The 16,865-nt window shown below is 39.2% G+C and overlaps 1 protein-coding gene across 12 annotated transcripts in view; it reads left to right on the forward strand.

Annotated features, from left to right (window-relative positions):
* The window catches only part of LOC122827880 (neuron navigator 1-like), an 85,941-nt gene that overhangs the window by 46,334 nt on the left and 22,742 nt on the right, over nt 1–16,865 (forward strand). The window lies entirely within an intron of this gene.

The raw sequence follows: 16,865 nt of genomic DNA on the forward strand, positions 1-16,865 counted from the left end.
ATTTGTAGCTATTGGCAGAGTGCAAAACCAGCTGGAGCGTTGGAGCAAGCTCAAATCGAGAAATGAAATCCAATGAAAACCCCCACGACACAAAAGTCTGCTTGGCATAACTTTTATTATCTATATCATTTCTGTAATTCCTGGCTGCATGCTTTGATTACATGCACAAATTACATCACATTCCAGGTGAAAAGTCACACAACAAACTTTTATTCTGCCTTTTTGAAGCGGGAGATAAAAACGTGGCATTTTATTTCCACCTTTTTGGCAGTAAAAAACTGTAGACACTTTCCAATGCTAATGTTTGATCCCTTTGCTCAGTAATTAAAATCCCTTTTCTTTGGATTCTTGAGAGGTTTTTTTTAAGATTCTCAGAGATTTAAATTTGTTGAGAACATTGATTAATAATTTGCTTGGAACTTATTACATTAATATTTGCAAAAGTAACTTCCAAAGAAATTAAACCTTTATGTCTTTTAAGCCCTTTCTCTACTATTTGTACATGGATAAACTGATGTTCTTGCTAATTCTTGCAAAATATCTCGGTTTCAGTCAGACTGCAGAGCGTCTCTGAACATCCGTTCGCAGCTCTTTTAACAGCCTCTCAATTAGATTTAGGTTTGAACTTTGACTGCTTGTACAACACATCAAAACGCATTGATTTTATACCAGGGATGCACAATATACAATATCATATGTTATGCGTTTTAACATATAGTCATATCAGTCCAACCAGTAAAGCAAATAAAGATATGGATTTTTTCTGTAGAAGGAAGTGGAGGAGATTGGTCATGTGACAGTTATAGTGATGCAGTGAAGGACCATAAGACCAATATTAATATTGAATATCAATATTGGCCCAAATTTAAATTTTGCTCCATCCCTATTGTAAGCTCTGTCGCCTTCTTAAATTACAACAAACTACAACAAACAAGTTTTGTTTACAACAAAACTTTTTGTTTGTTTACAAAAAACAAAACTTCTTTAAGCAATGATGTTCTTCTTTGCACTTTTTCATAAAGACCAGATTTGTGGTTTGCACAGCAAATAGGTGTCCAACAAAGAGTTAGCAAATAAAGTTTAAAGGGATTCCTCGCTAAGAAAAAGAGCAAAGGGTTAAAAAGAAACTTTGTCAGTTGTTGTGGAAGTGAAACAACATGTGTGGATGAGAAAAGCTCGAGGTGATGTACTAAATGTAACCCACTTTGAATGTTAGTCTGGCTGCTGAAGGGATGTGAGCAAAAACTTGGCTTGTGATGAGAAGAGTTTTCCAGTTTAGTAGATGTGTGTGTTTGGGATGAATTTGTACATGTCTTTTTATTCGGTTTGCAGCAAAGCTCACATGCTGCCTGGGAATCTGCAGCTATCCGTCTGTGTGTGTTCCTGGTGTGATAAGAGGGATGAGCTTTCCCAGGTCTCCTGTTTCTTTCATCAGTGGGGGGGGAGTGGCAGGTTCCCAGGGTCGCAGGGATGACCCTGCCTGTACACTGTCATTACATAGTTACATCACCAACTAATTATACTGCAAACAGAAACCTTGAAAATGAGCACTGAGGTTTTAGACGATGAGTGGAAGGGAAGGTAGCTGTGAAAAAAGAGATAGCCCTCGATGAGTCCGAGGCAAATAAACAGAGCTGGAGACACAGAGGGCATGTCTGGACATGAGTCAGAGGTTGAAGTCAAAGCTTGCCAAGCAGACAGAGCGCCGTCCAACGGGCCTTTCCAGAAACTCGGATCAGCGCTGACGTGAATAAAAGCATTTGCTCGCACTGATTGAAAGGCGATTGAAAGTGTGTCAGTAAGAATGTTTTTGTGCAGGGAAAGTTTCTGTTTACCTCTCTTATTAACACCAGGCAACAGGAGTGACAGAAGCTCCATACACCTGCAGTTCAGCATGTCAATGTGCCAGACACTCTGCAGTCACTCTGTGTGCCCACCTGGCTGTGCAATAGAAGTGTGTGGTGTGAGCAGTAGAATCCCGTCTTTGTTTACCCGCATTTAGACAGGGAGGTTTAGTGATTTCTCTTTTTTTTTTATTCCCTCTATGGACATTTTCCAAACTTTCCCTTTCTGTCTCTTGTCTTTCTTGCACTCACCCTTCTTTCTCCTTAATAAAAAGACACTGTTAATTAGCTCCATCTCCCTCCTCCTTCCCGTGCCTCTCTAACTCTTCAGTCACTTATTGAACGGAGCCAGCAGACAGGCAGATCTATTCACAGGGGTCCACTCAGTACTGAAAGTGTTTGAACACCACTGGATGTTGGGAAGGGGCCGAGCTCGCCGGAGTGGATATATGATACCCAGACTATTGCTTTGTGATTCTCCTGAAGGCAATACACACTTTGTTACACGAGAAACAATGGAGTCATTTAACCTCCTCGCTTCATTACAACGTGATTTGAGGTCTCTTTGTGGCACCAGTGGGTTGGCTATTAGCCAAAACTTGTTCCACATAGCCAGTGACTGCTTAGGAAATATTTCTGTAAAGTTAAAAAGATTCTGAAATTGCCACGGGACTCAAGAGGAATTATTCTTTCCCCTGCCAAGCCCACATTATTAAGTATTTTATGTTAAAATCGATGTAGTTATTTTAAGGACTATATCAACCTAAATTAAGCAAGAATATTTCAAATATTTTACAACATAAATTGTTGTGTGTATATTTGGACAGTCGCCACCAAAATACACTTTAATTCATTTATAATAAAACAGTGTATCCTCATAAAAGCCAATAATTTAACCGATAATCAATATTTTGCTGTAGCCATGCAGACTCTAACCTTTAAAGAACGAATTGAACTTAAAAGAAGTGACTGAAAAGGAAAACCCTGTAAAATATATATAAATAAATATAACACAAAAGAACTCTGTGGCCTCATGCATGAGACGTTACCAGAGACATGAAAGCTTGTGTTTGACAAAGGATAGAAAAATAAAATGAAATGAAATAAAACTCACCATACCACGTATTAAATGGGACATGCTATGTTTGAAGATTACTAAGTTCTGCTGGTATCTTTAGATTTGAAAATACTCCTTGAAAAACGGTGCTATGTGCAAAATACATAAATATTTGATTTCCAAGACAGAAAATTACTCAAAAAACATATAAGATTGCCAAATATACATATATACATTTTTATATATACATTTTTATACCTCTAATTAGTCCAAAGATTGTTCAATTGTTTGATTTGCCTAATATTCTATTGTTAACTTTGTGTTATATTTTAGTAGCTTTTTAACATCTTTTTAAGATTTAAAGTAATAACAAAGTCGGTTTCTGTTAAAGTAGAGGGTAGTTTTCACTGTACTGTTAACCGCAATAGGAATGGGATCAGCGAGCTGCACAGATTTGAGATTTAGCGTCAACCCGTCAAGTCGCTTTCGGGGAATTTGATGACTCTGTGCTTATCCCGCGGCTGGATGAGCGCTGGAAGCTCTGTGCGGTATTAGCGGCGGGCGCAGCTGCTGGCGATCTGTGAAACGGTGCCGACGGAGGAAAGGAAGAGGAATTTGGGGTGTTGCCTTTTTATCTGTCCTCCCTCCTTTTCTCATCACCTCCCTCTGCCCCTCCTTTCTGTACCGTGTGTGCGAGAGACAGAGAAAGAGAGAGAGAGGGAGAGAGAGAGTGAGAGTGCGTGAGCGGAGGCACTGCGGGTGAGTGTCAGTCAACGCTGCTGACTCTTACAGGCGGTTCCTTGGTTGTCAGTGGAGAGGCAGCCTACCGGGTTTCTCTTCCATTAGAGCCACAGAGGCGGGATATGCCGAACGGGAACAAAGCGGCGTGAGTGCTGGATGGTAGCAGAATGAGCGGGCGCGTTTTGAATGGGAAAATGCTGCAGCTGTCGGCTCCGCAGCGCGCAGGGAGGACAATGCACTTTCTGTCAAGGTAAATAGATGCGACCCGCGAGAACGTGTGTATGCGTGACTGAGAGCCGGAAGGGAAACTAATTTACACCTTAGTGACATTGGCTTTTATCCACGCATATGTGAGGCGTGTGAGCGCGGGGAGTGTGCTGCAGAGGTTCCGGCGGAGTCGGTGCGTAAAAATGAGCAGCAGCATGTCTCATTCATAAAACTCCCAGCAGCTGCATGCTGGCAGGTTTTGCTGTTGTGACTGACAGGATAAATTGTGTGACGGTCTTCTAATAAGCATGTGGATGGATGGACGGTTCTTCTGTAGATTAATCAAGTGCGTTAAAGCCACCAGCTCGGTCTTTACCATGCTGGTCGGTGGACATCTGAAAGCAGATTACTGCCAACACATTTACACAGTAATATAAATCATCTATTGATGCTGAAGTGCACATTGCGCAGGCGTCTTAAAAAGGCGTGCGCACAATGACGGATCTATTGTTTTATTTATTATAGGATGGCAACTAGTTGCTCATGTTGGTGGGTGCGTGCAGGACCTCCACCAGTTAGAAGACTGTCAGGTGTGAGTGGGTGTGTTCGTATTGATCCGCTGCAGAACCGAGCCGCATTTTTCTGAAAGGCTGACCTACATTTCTCTCCCTGTGTCTGCAGTGATTGGGTGAAATATAGCAAGCCTCCTTTAAATCATCCTGACGCCCACCCTATTACTTAAGAGTATGCATATGCATATAGAGTGGGCTAATGTAGAGCAGCTTATATTAATAAGCTGTTGATTGGAATGGATAATAAAATAAAGCAGGACCATATAGTTGACAGAGGAAGGGGAGGATATTATTGATATAGTTTGGAAATTTAGGAGTCTGCTTTGTTCATGTTGGTTAACCCACTGATCACTTGAACCACTTGAACTAATACTGTACCATTTCAATGCATCATTTTGGAATTTTATATGATAAACCAACATAAAGTGCATAATTGTGAAGTGGAAGTACAATGACACATGAATGAAATAATGTATCGTTGCATTTCCAGATTCATATTCATAAATATAAATCTGAAAATATAAGGATACATGGTTTTTGAAAAAGATGCATGCACTCCACACACCTCATAGGGAATTTTTTAATAAAATCCTTGAGTTGCTCAAGAGCCTCTCCAATTAGTCCGCTAATTAATGCTCTCCTTGGTAGGTTTGTGAGCTGAGTTTGATGGTTCTGTCCTGGTTTTATTGTTGTTCCATTTTTATTTCTTTTCATTTTGTGATGTTGGATTGTATAGTGCTCCATTTAATTTTAAAGCGTGAGATTTTTATAACACTGCAGTAAAATTGTTCACAGTTTTATCCCTGCTTTTATCCCCCTTGGTTTGATGTAGCTGGTTGGTCATTAATGATATCTAACAGCCTTCCTTTTTTTTTTTTTTTTTGTTTTACTCGTGACAAAATTCAAAAACCTGCTTTAATTTCACAGCTTTACACTACTTCGTCTGTTACTTAAATTGTTGCTTAAATGGTGTATTAATTTATAATGGCAAATTACGAATTTTCTGTATTAAACAAGGCGTTGTTAAATACCGAATGTTCACAAAGCCTTTCAGAGACCTTCAGGCGTCAGCCTGTGCAGGGCCATGTAGGTTGTTCTTATCTCTGTTTTGGAGCTGGACACGTGTGCTTAAACAGACTGGCTGTCAAATGTGTGATAAACTGTAAAATAATTATAATCTGGCACAAAAAAAAGACTACGCCCTTCAAACGGTCACCAAGTTCTATGATTGAAACCAGAGCTGATGAGGGTATGCTTTCGCTCATATACGTCAGGGTGTGTGCACAAACACACTAAACATGCACCCGTAGCTAACCATATCCAGCCAACACAAAGATTTGGTTAGCCCAGTTAGGGCCATCCAACACAAGCTCATTGCGTCGCTTTGTGTGCGACTGTGTACATGCGGTGTCATGTGAACGCTATGCAAACAGCCTGCTCAGCATGAACTACCACATACCCAGAACCACCCACTGTTCACAACCTTAATAACACATTTACAAATGACTTGCATCAACAATTTATGTTTTTTCACACCCTAATATGGCATTGTTTTATTTAAATAAAAATGTGGGATTATCACTTTAAAAAAAAGGGACCAAGACTGATAAATAATGGTGTTAAGTTAGTAACACTAAGGATTGAGGATCCTCAGTTTCTTCAGCAATGTTTTTTTTTTTTTTTTCTTGCATATGTGGATGCTGCAGTGAACTGCATTACAATGTCTCCAGGTGACTATGAGCCCACTCAAGCACTTAGCAGATGTATTGAACAAATCAATGCAAGTAATTATTATTGGATCAAAAGAGGAACAATCACAAGGCTTCAGCTGTCACATCTGAATATTCCTGAAATCAGGACTCAGACCTGAACCTTCAGAGGTGCATAAACACAATTACAAAGTCGGCCTCCTATCACCTAGCAGACATTTCCAAAATAATGTCTCGGCAAGATCTTGAAATATTCATCCACACGTTTATACTCGTATCTTACCCAGAACGCTGCTGCTCAGTTTCTCTCTAAAACTAGGAGAATGGAGCTCATCGCCTCTGTTCTAAAGTCCTTACACTGACTCCCTGGAGCTCAGAGAATAGACTTTGACATACTTTTATCTGTGAATTAAATATCACCAAAAAAAAAAGTAAAGCCCTGTTGTTCTTGTATAAAACTGGTTTTTATCCCCAGAACCAGAACCACACATGGGGAAACTGCATTTCATGATTTTATTCTCCTCTAAACAAACTTCTAGAAAACTGCAAAACAGCTGAAACCACGAGTCCCTTTAAATCAAGGTTAAAACCCCTTTTGTTTAAAATTGCCTTTCTTCAATAACGAGAACATCATGGTTTTGGTTCGGATTGCAACTTTTTCATTTTTCTCATTATTTTTGCTTTTATCATGTAAAGCACTTTGTAATGCTTTGTTGCTGAAACATAAATAAACTTCACTAGAAATAGCTTAAGATAGGGGAGAGCCAGAGATTTTAGGACACAAGGCATCCTATAATAGTCTTGCTGTTTTGTGAGTAGGTTTATTTTTCTTTCCCTAATGATCTTGTAGGAAAGATCATTAGGGAGACCTCAGAGTGCTTCAACAGATGCTTGTAACCTGCTTTCATCGGACACATAGTCTTCTTATTTTATTGTACACACAGGAGCTGGTGTTCACAGACAGCGTTCATATTTTCATGAGGTGGACCCTCCTGTGGTTTAGTGTGCTTCTCTGGTACATCAAAGCCGAAGCAGGAGTGAATGCAGACAACGGTGCACCTTAACTGGCAGTTGGGGAGAAGGGAAAAGCTTTGAGGCGAACATAAACAGTCGTGCTGAAAAAGTGACCTCAGGATGTAAATTTAACTGGACACCAAAGTCCCACTCATGAAAATTTGGGGAAGTGTTAAAAACTCAGAGATTATCTTGCAGTGGAGATGAAGTAAGATGATTGCCCAAACTCGATTTGTCATTCTCTCCTTGGCTGCGTGTGCTTTTGGAGAGGTATGCTTATATGCATCTCCATATGTTGAAGGATTAGGGAGTGGGAACCAAGAATACACTCTCTGGAATGTAAAGTGTATGTTTTGGGTGTCCAGAGGGTAAGGAATGTCTGCTAAGCTCACTTTAAGTGCCCGACGAATGTGGATTTCTTGGGAGGGACAGCAGGTGATGGGTGCGCCTCCCGGTCGATACTACATGTGGTCAGATGACACGAATACAGACAAAAACAGACGGTCTCACAACAAATTGTTTGTGTTTTCACAACCGTGAATGTTTTATTACCGTGAATGTTTTATTGAGGGCCTGCTTTATCTCAGCCAGCAGAGGTAAAAGAGAGTCTCTGGTCAATCTTTTCTTTTTACCTAATATTTGGGCAACCTTTGGCAGGTGCTTAGTGGACTTCAAGTTAGATTTGTAGTCTCATATTCTGCCAGTTCACATGACTCTTATATTTGTGCAGATGTGTCAAGCATTTTTTCTCATCAAAATAAAGAGTTATGCAAAACTCCTAGATCTCAAATCTAATAAAAATATATACTTTTTTTAGTATGATTGATTTAAAATATGACTTTTAAAGAGATTTCTGCGCACAAGGTCAGTGTATCGCAAACAGCTTTTTAGTTGCTGCCAGTGTGATTTTATCTAGTCGGGTAAGTTGGAGTCTGTTAATAACAGAAATTAAGAAATTTCTAATTTTACTGACCGTCCCCAAAGGCCGGATGGTCAGAAACTCTCCACCTAAAAAAAAAAATCATCGCTTTTCACAAACATCGCCAAATCATTGTTATCCACAAGCCTCTTTCTTTTCAGCAAAGTTTCCACTGCAAAACAGTTGCAGATAAAAACAAAACAGACCCTATCATATATTCCTTTCTTGGGTTTTGCTTCGCTGATTGCCTACAATCTTCCATTGCGAGCAAGAGTGATTAAAAATAATATTCTAAAAGATTTACAATGTCACAGCAATTCCCAGGATGCTGCATGTTTGCTGTGATGTACTTCTTATTATTTCCTTTTCAGTGTTATCACGTTTGTTTTTAATCTCCATGTGTTTGCTGCTTGGTTTAAATTGTTGCCAGCTCTGCTACTTTTCTCTTGGTTCTGTTGATTAAAAGGCAGCTGCTTGTGGGAACACTTGTGTTTGTTCTTTAGCACATGTCTCGGACTGTCTTCTGCACAGCTGCTTTAAGTTAACAGCAACCTGGGAGAAATATGCTTTATTCAAAAAAATGAAACCTCCCAGTCTTTCGTCTCCTTCCTTAGCTCCCTCTTACTTTCTCTTTTTTTCCTCCTCCCCCTTTTTCTCTTTTGAACCAAAACATCCGCTCTGCGCCATTATTTTACATAGCCGTTAAGTCAGCTGACGTATCTGGATGGAGGCCAGAGGTAATTCTAACCCGAGATCCAACCCCTGTCCCGGGCGTCTGTGTGCCGGTATTCCCCCCTTTGAGCTCCTCCCTGGTTCTTAGACATTGAGTTTTGGACTTAGAAGCTCCAGACTGAACTACTTATATAGGTGATTTAAAAGGCCATTCGAAGTTGTCCCAGGAGTGCTGTCCTTCCTCTACTTTCCGGCTCTTTAGTGAAGAAGAGAGGAACTTTGGAGATCAGAGGTTAATGGGTTGCTACAGAACGTTGCTGGTCATCTCCTCTAACACTCTTCAGAGTTCTCTTCGACTTCTGCTGCTCTTACTTCAGGGTTTCCACCAGTGTATTGTAAGCTTGGCATGTCGCCAGGCTAATCATTATTTGTTTATTTAAGCTGTTTTATACTCCAATATCGGTGATGGGTTAAAGAGTCTCTTTAGTTGTGAATCCATAGGGAGACTGAGGTAAGTTGTATTATTTTTTTTTATTATTCACTGGAACGCTGTAACCACTGTCTGTCTTTAAGTGTCTACGCTCTTAATAAGTTCAGCGAATAAAGTGACAAGTCACAGATAGAGGATCAGAAAATTTGGACAAATTAATTAGAATGAAACATTTGAAGCGCTAAAAAATATAAATCAAGTCTTTTTGATGTTTGTCTTTTTTAAGACTTTATAACTGGACGCTCCGTATTGCCGGGCTTAGCAAGTTTTCTGGGTGAAACCCTCTACGTACTTATACCTATCACTGCAAGTTAAGTTTAAAGTGCGTTGTTTGTATTGTGACAGATTTTTTTATCTCTGCACCAGGCCTGTTTAGACTAGAAGAGACTTACTCTTCAAACTTTGATCCCTGACTGGCAAGATTAACTACAGGAATATTAGACCAAGAAGGGATAAAAGAGACGAATTTGCCTTTCAAGGAATCTGCTACTTGCTTCCCCCCATTTATCCTTTTTTGGCCTTACGATTTGAGAAGATCAAGATGACCCAATGATCAACAGTTGTGCCTTTTTTTTGTTCCAAGAGTGTTGCCTTGTTCAGTATTTCTTAAATAAAGAGTTGAGTTGTTCTGTTGCTGTCAGATGTCCTGTGTCTTGTCATGGAAAAGCAATGGTATAAAGCCAACATAAACAATCTATACAAACTGAGTTGCACAGAGCTGCAGAGAGACTAAGTCACTAACTCCCTCGCCAAACAAGGTTTTTTTCCACCTTTAAAAAAGTCCTTTGTTTGTCTGTCTGATCTACAACTCTCCGCCATATGGAGAAAACCACATTTGACTGACCAGGATTTCTGTTAAATCCGGTTTTCCACTCACAGAAACCAAATAAGCCTCTGTGGAATGTGTCACCGTCTTTGTGAAGGAAAACCTGGAAGAGTAATGGACCTAAATATTCTTCCATGCACAATCACACCTTGGAGGCAGCTCTCAGTGAAGCAATGAGTGACTTTATCAAAACTGCAATTCCGCTCTGCGTCTTATATCACACATTTCTGACAGCTAATCCAAGCGCGGAGCCAAGGAGTTGGGTGTGCTAAACCTTGAGGCCATTGCTGTCAGCCGCAAGCACATAAAACATAATCTCTTCTCATTGTCCATTTAAGGATGAATCTTCCTTAGTTTCCACGCACACCTCTAGCTGTGGCCACTGGCACGACCTGATCCTGGTGGCAGATGGAATTAACAGTAATTGTGAGCTCATTAACTCCAGCCTGTGCTGTAATCCTTTGTAATACCCAAATACTGCTGGGTGTGTGTATGGGTGTGTGTGCTTATGCGAGTAGACAAAAGGCTGCTAAAACTGCTCCGACGCATTGTTCCATCGCACAATGTGGAAGCACAACAGGGAGGAAATAATAAATAACACCAAAGAGGAAATCATTTGTACACTGACATGTAGGGATGTATGCACAGTCTTAAATTTAGACTTAATTTGGTATTTAACTGGGTCAGTGATTTACTGTCGATGCATAAAACTACAGTGCGACACAGTGACTGTGTTGGGATTTTAATTAAAAGTAGCTCTTACTAACAGAGTTGTTGTTAATCACCTAGCAATTGCCCCAAGCATCCAAACAGCATGGCGTCATTTATTAAAAAATTGGTAGGATCAGATTATATCAGCAAGTAAATGTTTGCACAGCATGTGTCACTGTGGTTATTTAGTAAGAAAACAGTATGCCTCTATGGTACTAAAGTCACATTTGTATGGGTAGATGTTAACATACATTTTTTTACAACATGATTTAAAGCTGCTGGATATCAGAATGAATGAAACCACAGACGGCTTGTCTTAATGCTCTGAAGACACAACAGTTTAGAAATTCTTCCCACTCCATATACGGTCCTGCAGAGGAAGATTATCCTGTGCAGAAAACCGAATCTTAAAAACTTTTTGATCTTAAGGTTATGGAAAGGTTCACAGCTCTGACTGGAAATATTATAATGTTACAGTCTGTTACACTTATCCACCAAGGTGATTCACAGATCTGGATACGTGAGGGCGTGTGTGTGTGTGTGTGTGTGTTTGTTATTGTTTCCTGGTGATAAGCTGATGAAGAGGTCCAAGCACCCATATTGTTAGCCATCTGTGCACACAGTTGCACCATATTTCACCTCCTTTTTTTTTTTTTTTTTTTTTACCAGGTAGCCCATGTAAATTAAAAAATTTGACCAACGCTTTTGGGCATGAGTGTTTTTGTTTTTTCTTTCCACAAATCATCTTCAATTTCAGGATGATTGCACTGGTGCAAAAAAAAAAAAAAGCAGCAAAATTAGGTGCGGCCGGTCATGACCTCTGCTGCAAATGAGTCATTTAGTTTTGTGAGAGTGTGCACTTAAGTGTGTTTACACTGCAGTCCCTATGGCCGTTTGTGAGCAGGTAGTCGGTTGGTGTCAGATCCTGTTTTACGTGTCTAGATTGAAACCTGCAGAGGATGTTGAAGCAGCCGCTTCTCATAGCAACAGTTCACATTTCATTTCTTGTTTTTATTTTTTATGGTTGACCTCAGTTCAGCTAATCTAGTTTGCTTTAGGGTTTATCAGACTTTGTGAGGGCCATAAATAGTTCTCCTCAGGCACCTGCTGTATGGGAGGATGTAGTGAATATTTGGCTTTCCAAAAAAGGGTTATTTAATTTCTCTACAGACTGACCATAGAAATACCTGCACTACAGATACAACATACCACATCAGACTTTCTGTCTTCCTTTAGCAACATATTTAGAAACTTAAAATACTTTAGTAACCTTAACATACATACCTCTAATGCTTTGTTTGGACCGCCCAGTAGAGCCCTATTGGTGCCCTACTTTCCATTTACCTCAAAAGACCCAACCAGGGGCAACATCTGACTTTGCCATTTTGGTTTCTGCCATGTGACACTTGGGGATTTTAATAGAAATGGAAAGTTTCTGTGCTCTGTAGGACTGCAGAGTTTCCATCCATTTACACAGTAAGTGAATGGTTTGAGAGTGTTTAACTGGATGAAGGGACTAAAAGTTGATTTGCATTGAGTCTGTTTTATTATGTTTAAATAATCCAGAGCCATAAAGTCTGCAAATCTTGACTTGCTTTTTTTTTTTTTTTTGTCATTTCTCCTAACTGACCCTTTCTGTCTATTCTTATCTGATCTGACCTGGTCTGACAAGTTTTATCAAGACTTCTTGCCGCCTCATGATTAGCAATATTGGCATTTCTGCTACCTCCAAGATTCTCAAACCGTGGTACAGATACCACTAGTGGTACTTTGATAGCCTTTAGGCGTACGTAGAGGTACAATTAATAATAATAATCACCCGTCGATAGCGCTAACTTTCAAATCCGGGTCTTATTACAGCTTAAATGTTGTGCTAATAGATAAACAGCTTTCTTATTTCCCTTTCCTTAATCTTTCTACAACAACAAAACAATCATGAAAAGACCAAATCATACCATATTAGAGTTTTAAAATCTTTTTTTAGTATGGTGGTACCTGAAAACTTCATTATTTATTATTTACTGAGGTGGTGTGACCCACTCTTTAGTGACATTCATTGTCATCATTAAGTCATTCCAACCTGAGCTACTTTCTGCTTTCAAACCTCTACTACAGAGTATTAGGTAAGATAGATTTGTATGTTTACTTGTTTCTAATTGATTTTTTTATTGTTCTTTATGTCTTGATGTGGATTAAAAAAAACAAACAGATATAGACCCTAACATATGGAAACCTCTTTTAAATATCGGGCACAAACTGCAGTCGCCTCTGATATAAAGGGAATTTTAATAGTCACAAAATGGTTCCAGGGTTTTCTAAATAGATAAAGAACAATTTCTGCTCAGTCACTGTTAAAGTTAGCTGAGGTTGCAAGCTTATAAAATAATAAGCTTATCATCTGAGACTATAAAATTTGCTGTTGGAGGCCTGGCTGTTTTTCAAGCCCCACACATCACAGGCAAAGATACCTTCTCTCTATGTTTTTTTTATCATCCCAGCTAGAGCAACCGTGTTTTATTAACTGTCTTTCAACACGATAGGAAGGTCAGACACAGGGTTGAGCTCTCAGAATAGACAAAAAAAAAAAAATCCCTCTTGCTTCGAGATTTGAACAATTATCTCCACAGAACATAGATGCTTCTTAATGAATGGCAGCTATTCAGCCCAGTAGCTATTTGTCTGTTCTCTTAATGGCTCGTGAAGTCAACAGTGTTTGTGTGGGTGTGGCTGGTTCTTCTCTGCAGACTATACGGGAAACAAAGAAGCATCTTTTTTTTTTTTTTTTAAAGACGATATTTTAAATGTGATCAGTACATGTTTTTTTATATATTTTTTTTTATTAAAATGACAAAGAAAATAGGTAAATTGTATCTGAGAAAAACAACCTGTTAGCTTTTCATTTAAAGGTGGGGTCATATGTTGCAGTAAAACACTTGTGTGAACCTTTTCCTTATTGTGGCTGTCAGGTGAGCTGATACATGGTGGCAATAACATGCAACTCAACCTAATTGACAGTTATTGTATCTTATATCAAATCAACATTGATTTTCCTTTTTCTCACAGTATTACAGTGACGGAGTTCCATTTTCATTGCTCAGAACCTCCAAGCTGTGTTTTGTTTAACTTATGATATATTTAATGTTCTGAAAATGTATAGAATAATAAATGTTTTTCCATAAACCTTTAGAGTTATTATTTTTATAAGATGTTTTGTTGTTTTCTTCCAGGTGTTTAAATTTGAGTTTCTTTGTTGCTTCCGCGTAAGGAATAAGTCTTAGCCTAATCGGCTATAAAAAATATGACGGGGAAGTTTCTTAAGCAGTGTGTAATGTAAAACTCTCTGCTAAAAAGTTCATACTGATGAATGTGGTGCTAACATTATCTGCACAGCTGCTGCAGCAAAATGAGGAAGATGATGTGGACCTGGAAAACTTTTTTAATACAGAAAGCAGCTCTTCGCAGAGATCACGACATTTGGAGGAAAAAAAAGGGGAAACTGTGCTTCAAAAACAGAGCCTCTGTTTCCAATGCAGCTCTTTCTCTTTTATACCTTTTTTTTATACCCTCTTTGCACACCACATCGCCCTCGTGTCTGCGTAGTTCATCGAGTTTTTTTAAAGCCCAGTTGGTATTTTTATCTCATTTAGTGGAGGACTAATGTAAAGTTAGCTTGCAGTGGCTCCACAATGGCTCCACAATCTGCTCTACACTAATGGAAGAATATATAAATTTAGTCCTCTCCAAGACACTTTGTGTTAAGACAAACTTTTATAAGAGGCTTTGGATCCTCCACAGATAACTTATAAGAAATTTTAATATTATAATTGAGCAGTTCATTTCATCACATGGAAAAAAAGAGCTGTAACAGACATTGATGTCTCAGAATACACCAACTCCAATTCATTTATTGTGTTGGAAAGACTCATAAAGCAAACATGTAAAGAAATCTAGATTCTTAATTGATTTATTTTTTCCACTGTTGAAATAACTTGCCACAGTCCCCTACTTTTTTTTTCCATCACCTTCTTGATAAATATACTTGGCAGATTCTCTTTATAATACCTGACCCCTGACCTTGCCTCTGTCTTGTGGGCTTCCTGTGTTCACGTCTGTCAGCTTTGTGACATCAAACTCCGCAGAGAAGCCGTTTGATCTGCTTTCCATCAGATGTGAATTATTCAACAAAAAGGGTGCTGGCACTCCAAACCATGCTGGAGAGGCCAATTGCTGTGAGGCCTTTGACAGAACATGGAAAAAAAGATGTCAATAGGAAAACAAAACTGTTTGTCTCACAGCAGTGACTCTATTTCATTGAAGTAAAATTGAGTTCGTCTCAAAACATGTGGAACTGGCTGGTCATTAACAAATTTGGCACTTCCATTAAACAAAATAAATTGTTCCTGAATGTCACTTAGAGAGTGACATGACTGTTATGACAAATGTTATAAAATGCTCACAATGAAGCATCATTGTTAGATGCTTTGTTTATTAAAGACACCTTATTGCAGCTAGCTCTACTGCAGTGCTAATGTTGACATGTGCAGGAACAGGTGTAGATATTGTTTTATCACTGCATTTTTTTTTAATATCCTTTCCACAACAACCTAACACCTAACTCAAATTTTTGGCCTGGGGAACGCAAAAAAACCCTGCACCTTCACTTCAGGAGTGCAGGCGGTTTGTTTGCTAGCAGCCAAAGGTTTGGGGTTGGAGGGTGAAGCAGCCCCCCTTTTCCTATGCAAATGAGACTGTCTGGCACTTTAAAACCAACTGTGAGCTGTTCTGGGTAGCTTTTGTGTTGTCTATCAAAATTCTGGGGATCAGGTGTAAAAAAAAAAAAATTTTCAAATTTGTTTATATATCACGTTCCCAACAGCACAACCTGATTTACAAATGCTTCATAAATGAAGTGATAATAATAATAGATAGATAGATAGATAGATAGATAGATAGATAGATAGATAGATAGATAGATAGATAGATAGATAGATAGATAGATAGATAGATAGATAGATAGATAGATAGATAGATAGATAGATAGATAGATAGATAGATAGATAGATAGATCCTTTATTGTCCTTTAGTGGGGAATTCCAGGTATCTTTCTGGTGCATTTCTTAAATTCGACCCATTTCTGACTAAAAATGTTAAGATCGGCTTGTCAGACATCCATCTCAGACTGATCTATTCTGTATAAGATATCCACAGGCTAGACGTGGCTTGCCTGTAGTTTCTCCCCCATCTCCGATTATCCCCAGTCAACTCCCCTCCAGGCTACAGTGTGACCCATTCAGGCACCCAACTGGAAGCCCACAGCGCTTCCTCTCCCTTCTTCCTCCCCTCTGCAGCCGTACTATATATGACCTCATTAAATAGACTCTGTTTCAACTGGATTTACAGTACAGCTTGTCTTCGGTTCTCTGACCAGTTGACCCCTGCAAAGCACAGTCCCGCCCCCCAGACTTCCTAAATGTGACCTATTTATTGTAAGCAAGCTCATTTTAATAAAACCCATCAGTAAGTGTTACAACTGAGCCACTCTCTTTGACCCCACTCTATTGTCCCCAAAGTCAGTATTTCTAGCTAAGACACATTTTCTGTCGCATTGGTCCGATTGTTGTATATATAACAGGTGTTTATTGAACTGCAATCAGTTGAATCAGGCACATTAAAGCAGGGAAACCTCTAAAACATGTAGGACAGTGTACCGTGAGGACCAGGGTTGGGAAACAATGATGTACAAAATAAATGATGGTGCCGTGGCTTATGAGTGACGCATTGTAAGTCGATCCCTAATTATGATTCTGCTTTGGCTCCCAATCTTGCTTGTGTTAGCTCAGGCTCCAGATAACAAAAATGATCCCTAATTCCTAATAAAGTTCTTTATTTTTTATTTATCACTATGTATAAACACTCATTGGCTGTCTTAGTAAGACAATATCCTCAGTATAATAATTTTTTTAACAGTGCATTGACTTAGGAGCCACAAAATGGTGCTGTATGCGGTTGTGGGTGCATCGGCGTGGGCTCCTCAGTGCTATTTTTGAGAGTGTGGGTTGAGATTTTGTCAGTAGCGCTCCAAATTTCAGGCTGCAGATAGTTA

This window comes from Gambusia affinis, linkage group LG01, assembly GCF_019740435.1.
Source record: "Gambusia affinis linkage group LG01, SWU_Gaff_1.0, whole genome shotgun sequence".
NCBI lineage: Eukaryota > Metazoa > Chordata > Actinopteri > Cyprinodontiformes > Poeciliidae > Gambusia > Gambusia affinis.